Source organism: Malaclemys terrapin, chromosome 14 (assembly GCF_027887155.1).
Source record: "Malaclemys terrapin pileata isolate rMalTer1 chromosome 14, rMalTer1.hap1, whole genome shotgun sequence".
Taxonomy (NCBI): domain Eukaryota; kingdom Metazoa; phylum Chordata; order Testudines; family Emydidae; genus Malaclemys; species Malaclemys terrapin.
In genome coordinates this window covers 4,672,130-4,680,848 of record NC_071518.1, presented here as the reverse complement: position 1 = coordinate 4,680,848, position 8,719 = coordinate 4,672,130, and the positions used below count along the sequence as shown (strand labels likewise).

The following is an 8,719-nucleotide window of genomic DNA, read 5'->3' as shown; positions in this document are numbered from 1 at the left end:
GTTTGAATGGGTCATCGAGAGGCAAGAGGGTCTATAGCCCATGGGCACATCCCTGAACCAGCCAGTGCCCTGCTGGGTCGTTCTCATGGTTTGCAGTGATTACTTACATTTCAGATTCCACTGGCCAGTATCCTCCGAGCAGGCAGCCTGGAGCTGCTTTGCAGGATTCCAGCCCTAGAGCCTGGGGGATCCAGCTGGGACCCTCAAACGGGGTGAACTGAGATTTAGGGCTCGCTCCTGCTCCATCAAAGTCAATTGCAAAACATTCCGTGGGCGTGTTAGAAATTAACAAGGTGTAAAACTGAGCAAAGGGAGGTTGAGACTGGCGAGCAGGGAGTGTTCCTGCCACGCACGATGGATTTATCTGTCTACTATTCCAATCTGGCCATCTCCCCAGGGAAATCGAGTCACCCACCTGTCTGCAGAGACTGATCAGCAGCCAGATAGTTAGTGCCGCTGTCATTTCTCTGTGTGGAGTCTGCTAGGAACTGGACTTGATGTGCTAATCCATGGCATGTGGGCCAGTGACCAGCCCTCAAATGGTAACAGCTTTCACTCACCTTCGACCAGTGGCCTAGACAGGAATTAACAATGACCAGTCCCTCCCAAGAATTGGTTTTGAAGCTAGAGAAAGATCCTGATTGTTTCTGATGTCATATAGCTTCCTTTGGACTTTGGCTTTAAGCAAGTGACAGGACTCCTGTTTTCCTGGGTCAGAGGAATCATTTTGTCAGTTATGGGATGCGTTTCTTTTCCATTGAATTAACGCCAGGATTGTCAAACTGTTGAGTGGAACATTCACTGTGAGGTGTGTAAAACAGCTCTGGTGGGACTCAAACCCACAACCTTTGAATGACTTCATTGGTCATCAAGCTAGAAGTCCAATGCACTATCCATTGTGCCACAGAGCCCTTGTTGCAGCTATAAGAAAATCTGCAGCACATGAATTGGGCTCCTCGGACCCTAAAAACTCACCAGTGAACCCGCTTGGCAGACATGCCCCTCACATGGAGGGACAGTCGAAGAAAAAGAAGAAAGATCCTGGTGGAGGTTTGGACTCTGCCAGCCTTGATGTATTTCTTCAGCAGGACTTATTTGGCAGGAGGCTGGGCAAAGGAAGCCAGGGACATGCTGTTTTTTAGATGCATGCTTTGCACCTGTCTAGTACCTGCCAGGGCTTTACAGACATTAAGGAGCTCAGTGGGTAGGGTGACCAGACGTCCCGATAAAATCTGGACCGTCCCGATTTTGAGCAGTTTGTCCCACGTCCCGACCGATCTCTGGTCGGGATGCAATTTTTGTCCTGATATTTTCTTCATCTCCTCTGGTCACCCTATCAGTGGGAGGCAGATGCCCCTGGGAGGCAGGTCACTAGCATTATCCTCATTTTACATATGGGGAAACTGAGGCACAGAGTTCTCACCCTGCTCACGCAATGAACTGAGAATACAACCCAGATCGCCTGGCTCCTGTTAACCACAGGAAGGCTCTGAGCTGAGATACCAGTCCCCTTCCTTACAGTAATGGCGTAACATGGCCCCAGAGGGCCCTGGGGCAAGGCCTGCTATAGACCACCAGACCAGGGGGATGAGGTGGACGAGGCTTTCTTCTGGCAACTAGCAGAAGTTGCTAGATCGCAGGCCCTGGTTCTCATGGGAGACTTTAATCACCCTGATATCTGCTGGGAGAGCAATACAGCGGTGCACAGGCAATCCAGGAAATTTTTGGATAGTGTAGGGGACAATTTCCTGGTGCAAGTGCTGGAGGAACCAACTAGGGGCAAAGCTTTTCTTGACCTGCTACTCACAAACAGAGAAGAACTAGTAGGGGAAGCAAAAGTGGATGGGAACCTGGGAGGCAGTGACCATGAGATGGTCGAGTTCAGGATCCTGACACAAGGAAGAAAGGAGAGCAGCAGAATACGGACCCTGGACTTCAGAAAAGCAGACTTTGACTCCCTCAGGGAACAGATGGGCAGGATCCCCTGGGAGAATAACATGAAGGGCAAAGGGGTCCAGGAGAGCTGGCTGTATTTTAAAGAATCCTTATTGAGGTTGCAGGAACAAACCATCCCGATGTGTAGAAAGAATAGTAAATATGGCAGGCGACCAGCTTGGCTAAACAGTGAAATCCTTGCTGATCTTAAACGCAAAAAAGAAGCTTACAAGAAGTGGAAGATTGGACAAATGACCAGGGAGGAGTATAAAAATATTGCTCAGGCGTGCAGGAGTGAAATCAGGAAGGCCAAATCACACTTGGAGTTGCAGTTAGCAAGAGATGTTAAGAGTAACAAGAAGGGTTTCTTCAGGTATGTTAGCAACAAGAAGAAAATCAAGGAAAGTGTCAGAGTAACTAACAGCCGTGTTAGTCTGTATCCGCAAAAAGAAGAACAGGAGTACTTGTGGCACCTTAGAGACTAACAAATTTATTAGAGCATAAGCTTTCGTGGACTACAGCCCACTTCTTCGGATGCATATAGAATGGAACATATAATGAGGAGATATATATACACACATACAGAGAGCATAAACAGGTGGGAGTTGTCTTACCAACTCTGAGAGGCCAATTAATTAAGAGAAAAAAAACTTTTGAAGTGATAATCAAGCTAGCCGAGTACAGACAGTGTGATAAGAAGTGTGAGAGTACTTACAAGGGGAGATAGAGTCAACGTTTGTAATGGCTCAGCCACAAGGAAAGTGTGGGCCCCTTACTGAATGAGGGAGGCAACCTAGTGACCGAGGATGTGGAAAAAGCTAATGTACTCAATGATTTTTTTGCCTCTGTCTTCACGAACAAGGTCAGCTCCCAGACTGCTGCACTGGGCAGTACAGCATGGGGAGAAGGTGACCAACCCTCTGTGGAGAAAGAAGTGGTTCGGGACTATTTAGAAAAACTGGACGTGCACAAGTCCATGGGACCGGATGCGCTGCATCCGAGGGTGCTAAAGGAGTTGGCGGGTGAGATTGCAGAGCCATTAGCCATTATTTTTGAAAACTCATGGCGATCGGGGGAGGTCCCAGATGACTGGAAAAAGGCTAATGTAGTGCCCATCTTTAAAAAAGGGAAGAAGGAGGATCCGGGGAACTACAGGCCAGTCAGCCTCACCTCAGTCCCTGGAAAAATCATGGAGCAGGTCCTCAAGGAATCAATTATGAAACATTTAGAGGAGAGGAAAGTGATCAGGAACAGTCAGCATGGATTCACGAAGGGGAAGTCGTGCCTGACTAACCTAATTGCCTTCTATGATGAGATAACTGGCTCTGTGGATGAGGGGAAAGCAGTGGATGTGTTATTCCTTGACTTTAGCAAAGCTTTTGATACGGTCTCCCACAGTATTCTTGCCGCCAAGTTAAAGATGTATGGGCTGGATGAATGGACTGTAAGGTGGATAGAAAGCTGGCTAGATCGTCGGGCTCAACGGGTAGTGATCAATGGCTCCATGTCTAGTTGGCAGCCGGTTTCAAGCGGAGTGCCCCAAGGGTCGGTCCTGGGGCCGGTTTTGTTTAATATCTTTATTAATGATCTGGAGGATGGTGTGGACTGCACTCTCAGCAAGTTTGCAGATGACACTAAACTAGGAGGCGTGGTAGATACACTAGAGGGTAGGGATCGGATACAGAGGGACCTAGACAAATTAGAAGATTGGGCCAAAAAAAACCTGATGAGGTTCAACAAGGACAAGTGCAGAGTCCTGCACTTAGGACGGAAGAATCCCATGCACTGCTACAGACTAGGGACCGAATGGCTAGGTAGCAGTTCTGCAGAAAAGGACCTAGGGGTCACAGTGGACGAGAAGCTGGATATGAGTCAACAGTGTGCTCTTGTTGCCAAGAAGGCTAACGGTATTTTGGGCTGTATAAGTAGGGGCATTGCCAGCAGATCGAGGGACGTGATCGTTCCCCTTTATTCGACATTGGTGAGGCCTCATCTGGAATACTGTGTCCAGTTTTGGGCCCCACACTACAAGAAGGATGTGGAAAAATTGGAAAGAGTCCAGCGGAGGGCAACAAAAATGATTAGGGGTCTGGAGCACATGACTTATGAGGAGAGGCTGAGGGAACTGGGATTGTTTAGTCTCCAGAAGAGAAGAATGAGGGGGGATTTGATAGCAGCCTTCAACTACCTGAAGGGGGGTTCCAAAGAGGATGGAGCTCGGCTGTTCTCAGTGGTGGCAGATGACAGAACAAGGAGCAATGGTCTCAAGTTGCAGTGGGGGAGGTCCAGGTTGGATATCAGGAAAAACTATTTCACTAGGAGGGTGGTGAAACACTGGAATGCGTTACCTAGGGAGGTGGTGGAGTCTCCTTCCTTGGAGGTTTTTAAGGCCTGGCTTGACAAAGCCCTGGCTGGGATGATTTAGCTGGGAATTGGTCCTGCTTTGAGCAGGGGGTTGGACTAGATGACCTCTTGAGGTCCCTTCCAACTCTGATATTCTATGATTCTATGACAAGGCTATGGGCCCCCTTCCTGATTCTGAAATCTAAAATGTTGCTTACTCTCGACATCACGGCCCCCCCGCCACCTACCCCATCATCCCCAACCCCTCGCCCTGCAGCCCCCAATACACTCCACTCCACAGCCCACTAGCAACTTGGCCACAGGCCCGGGACCTTCCTAGCCAGACACCAGCACTGCCGCCCCTCCCCACCCTCCCACTCAGCACGCCATTCACCGCTTCCCAATCCCGGGTGCCCAGCAGCTCCGCTTGCTCCCCTCACCCGCCCCACGCTCACACAACACAAACCAAATCTGAGAGATGGTTGGCATGGCGACCTGGTGCCAGGGTCACGCCACTGGTCAGGTTTGGCCCAGCCCACCCCTTCCGTCACGACGGGTGCGATGGGGCCAAATGAGAGCGAGTGGCGTCACGACCCCACGGGCCAGGAGACGTGCCGGAGCATTGCTGCTTCTGGTGGGGCCCCGTAACCTCGTGGGCCCTGGTACGCCTGCACCACTTGCACCGTTGCAGCTACACCACTGCCTTACAGGGCGCATTGAATAGCAAACGCTGCCTTGTATCAAATACACGGTCCCCACTGGGGCCAAGGCAGCCTGGTACTGGGGGCAGCATGACGGGGATTGCCCAGCAGGTGGCGGCGTGGGCCTGGCTTGCCCAGGGAAGCGGGCTCAGTGCTGCAGCTTTCGCTGTGAACCAGGGATGTTTTCCCTTGGCATGTGGCGACTGAGCGAGGTGCAAAGTGGAAGGGAAACAGCTGAGAGTGGGTCAAGAATCCTCCCTTCCCTCCCCCGGCATCTTCCCAGCCACCCTCTAATCTCCACAGGATCACCCCTCTGGTTCCTTCCCTCCCGCCAGGTGGGCACGCACGGCCCCTCCTTCCCCCGGGAAGCACTGATGTCGCCGGAGGAAGAGAGGTGCAAAGCAGGATTCTCCGGGCTGCTTTGCTGGGGGATTTCCGGCCCAGATCCTGGCCTTGGGCCAGGGCTTGAAGTCAGAGCAGCGACGGGGCTGGCTCTCCGATCCGAATGGCGCTCCCAGGGAGGAGCTGAAGGGGAAGCGTCGGACAGGCCAGAACGACAGTACAGGAGGTCACAGGGTTTGCAAGGAGCAGGGCACGACCCTCTCAGCTTGCCCCTCTGTGCCCTGCCCTGCCCCTCCAGAAGATCAACCGCCCTTCCTTGCGCTGCCCACCCTCCCTGCTGCCTGTACCGGGCACGGAGGCAGGTGGAGGCTCGGTCAGCCTCTTCAACAGCCCCCAGCAGGGCTCTAAAGAGCTACCATTCTCCGCGCGGGCGAGCCCTGTCCGCGGCCACCCATCGCCACGGAACAGCCCCTCTCGCCTCGCCAGCACCACAACGATTCGGGGAGAGGGGGACGAATGGGCGCGGCTGCCAGGCCCTGTTTTCCAGGCCGCCTGGGGGCAGGGGCTGAGAACACACAGAACGGACGCAGCGGTCCCCCTCCAGCACCACCCTCGGGGCCCACCGGCGTCACTGGGGCTGCCTGTTCAGGAGCGGGGCCAAGGCCCTTTCCCTGGAGAGCTCAGAGTCTGTTCACCCCCCCCCCCCCGTCTGAGGGCTCTGGTGTGGGTACACAGTATGCGGGAGCTCCCAGCCCAGTGCTCCCGGCATCCTTGGAGTCCTGGTGCCTGCAGCCTGCCCTCGGCTCCCTCCCCTGGCTCAGCATTGCACCTGGTTCCTGTCTGCCCAGGGGCGGGCGCTGCACAGCCGACCCCGGCGCCCGTAGGCGAGACGCGAGGACGGAACCTGCACCTCTGGGGATGGCGCCCAGAGGAGCGATCGCTCCTGCGGGCAAAGAAACCCAGTGACCCGCCCCAAAACCGTCCCTGGGGGATGGAAGCGGAGCCAGATGCAAGGGACGGGAGGGCCTGGGGAGGGACCCAGGGACTGACCCTTGGACAATGGACTGCCCTGTTCCCCACCTTTCAGGACGAGTGTAGATAAATCTCTGATAATTTTCATATGACTTTACATTGTGCCTCTTCATATAACCTTGTGGTGGGTCTACCCACGTGTGACCTCTGTTTTCATGGAACTTTGTATCAAAGCCTCATTTAGAAACTTTGCATTGCCCTTGGTATAATATTATAGCCCCTAAGGATAAAATAAGATAAAAGAAAAATTTCTTTTTGCTAGCAGTGGAACAAGAGCTCTCCCCCCCCACTCTTAATCAATTGCCCTGTTGAATGAATGAGGTGTGGATGAGCAAGGCATGGAAGGCAGCACCTTCAGACAGCCTCAACTGTTGGAGAGGGGCTGGGAGCCAGACCCAAGGACAATAAAACGTGTCAAGTGGGCTCATTAAAGACAAGCAGACATACCGAGGGCCTCGGGGGTTAGAAGCAAGCACCTTCTTTTGGAAACACCCTCTTTGCAGCATTGGGACAACACTCAAAAGAAAGCAGCACAAAGGACCAATGGACACAGACACAGAGTTTGAATCTGGTATAGATTTGCATAAGAGGAAAGCTGCTATAAAAGTGATGTGTCTTGCAGAGGACCCCGGGTCTCGTCTTGTCAACATGGCAGCATTGATCCGAATCGGCAGAAGCCCGGCTCCACCCCCTCCCCCATCTAACTCACCTGGCCAGTGAAGTTAAGGGGAGCAACTAATTGGTAACAACAAGACGGAGTGTGTGTGTGTGTGTGTGTAAGTGTAAGTGTAATATATTATATGCATATAATACAGTGTTAATAAATACATGTATTGCTAATAAATGTGGTGTTTTGTCTTATTCCCCCTTTAAAGATCCTGTGCAGTACTTTAAGTACAACACGAGGCTGACCAGGGTGATTTCGGAGATCTCCCCCGTCTGGCTGCCGGGGAGGGGGGACTGTGTGGAACAGGCTCTCCCCAGCGGGGCCCAACCGCTGACCGCTCACTTCCCTCGCAGCCTAGAGCAAAACTGCAGCGCAAATGGCCCAGTTCCGGCCTACTGCAGCCTCCAGCCCTGGGCAGTTTGCAGCCAACACACTTCCAGGCAGTGTCCCCTCCTCCCCGGCCTGGCACCAGCCCCTCCGGCCAGTCCCCCTTTGCAGCCAGCTTTGCACGGGGCATCTCCTTTATTCGCTGAACTCCGCAGCAGCCCCAAACTTACTTAGCTACTCTGTGGCCATTTTTACCCACTCACCACAATGCACCTGCTCTGCTTCAGAACTTCCCCATGTCCAGGCAGAACTCACCTACCCTTCCTCTGGGTGTCCCCAGCACCCACCCGCCGAGCCACTGGGTGTCCCCAGCACCCACCCGCCCAGCCGCTGGGTGTCCCCAGCACCCACCCGACCTGCCGCTGGGTGTCCCCAGCACCCACCCGCCCAGTGTCCCCAGCACCCACCCGCCCTGCCGCTGGGTGTCCCCAGCACCCACCTACCCTTCCTCTGGGTGTCCCCAGCACCCACCCGCCCAGTGTCCCCAGCACCCACCCGCCCTGCCGCTGGGTGTCCCCAGCACCCACCCGCCGAGCCGCTGGGTGTCCCCAGCCGCTAGGTGTCTCCAGCACTCACCTACTCAGCACTGGGTGTACCCAGGCACATCTAGAGAGGAGACACCGGCTGTGCTGCTTGGTGCATGCCGGGCACAAGACACGGGCCGTGCTGCTGGGTGATGCCGGGCGCAGGACACGGCCGTGCTGCTGGGTGCACGCCGGGCGCAGGACACGGGCCATGCTGCTGGGTGCACGCCTGGCACAAGACACGGGCCATGCTGCTGGGTGCACGCCGGGCACAGGACACGGGCCATGCTGCTGGGTGCACGCCGGGCGCAGGACACCGGCCATGCTGCTGGGTGCACGCCGGGCGCAGGACACCGGCCATGCTGCTGGGTGCACGCCGGGTGCAAGACACGGGCCATGCTGGGTGCACGCCTGGCACAGGACACGGGCCGTGCTGCTGGGTGCACGCCGGGCGCAGGACACGGGCCGTGCTGCTGGGTGCACGCCGGGCACAGGACACGGGCCATGCTGGGTGCACGCCGGGCACAGGACACAGGCCATGCTGCTGGGTGCACGCCGGGCAGAGACACCGGCCGTGCTGCTGAAAGGCCCAGGCATACCGAGGGAGGTGACACCGGCTGCGCTGCCAGCACTGGGCCCGCACTGACATGCCGGGGATGGGAGTGGAATGCTAAGAGACAAGAGCCGCCCAGGTGAGGACGCAGCAGCAAAGACATTAAGAGCATTGCAGGCAGCGATTCCCACTGGTTAGAGCGCCTCCGCTGCGGGGAGTGTTCTTTGCTGGGTTT

At 55.0% G+C, this 8,719-nt stretch overlaps 1 non-coding gene across 1 annotated transcript; it reads right to left on the bottom strand.

Annotated features, from left to right (window-relative positions):
- Nucleotides 1-818: 818 nt before the first annotated feature.
- TRNAR-UCU (transfer RNA arginine (anticodon UCU)) lies at nt 819-911 on the bottom strand. Its single transcript has 2 exons — nt 875-911; nt 819-854 (listed from the first exon to the last, which is right to left on the bottom strand). It is a non-coding gene; the product is annotated as a tRNA-Arg (tRNA).
- Nucleotides 912-8,719: the final 7,808 nt, after the last annotated feature.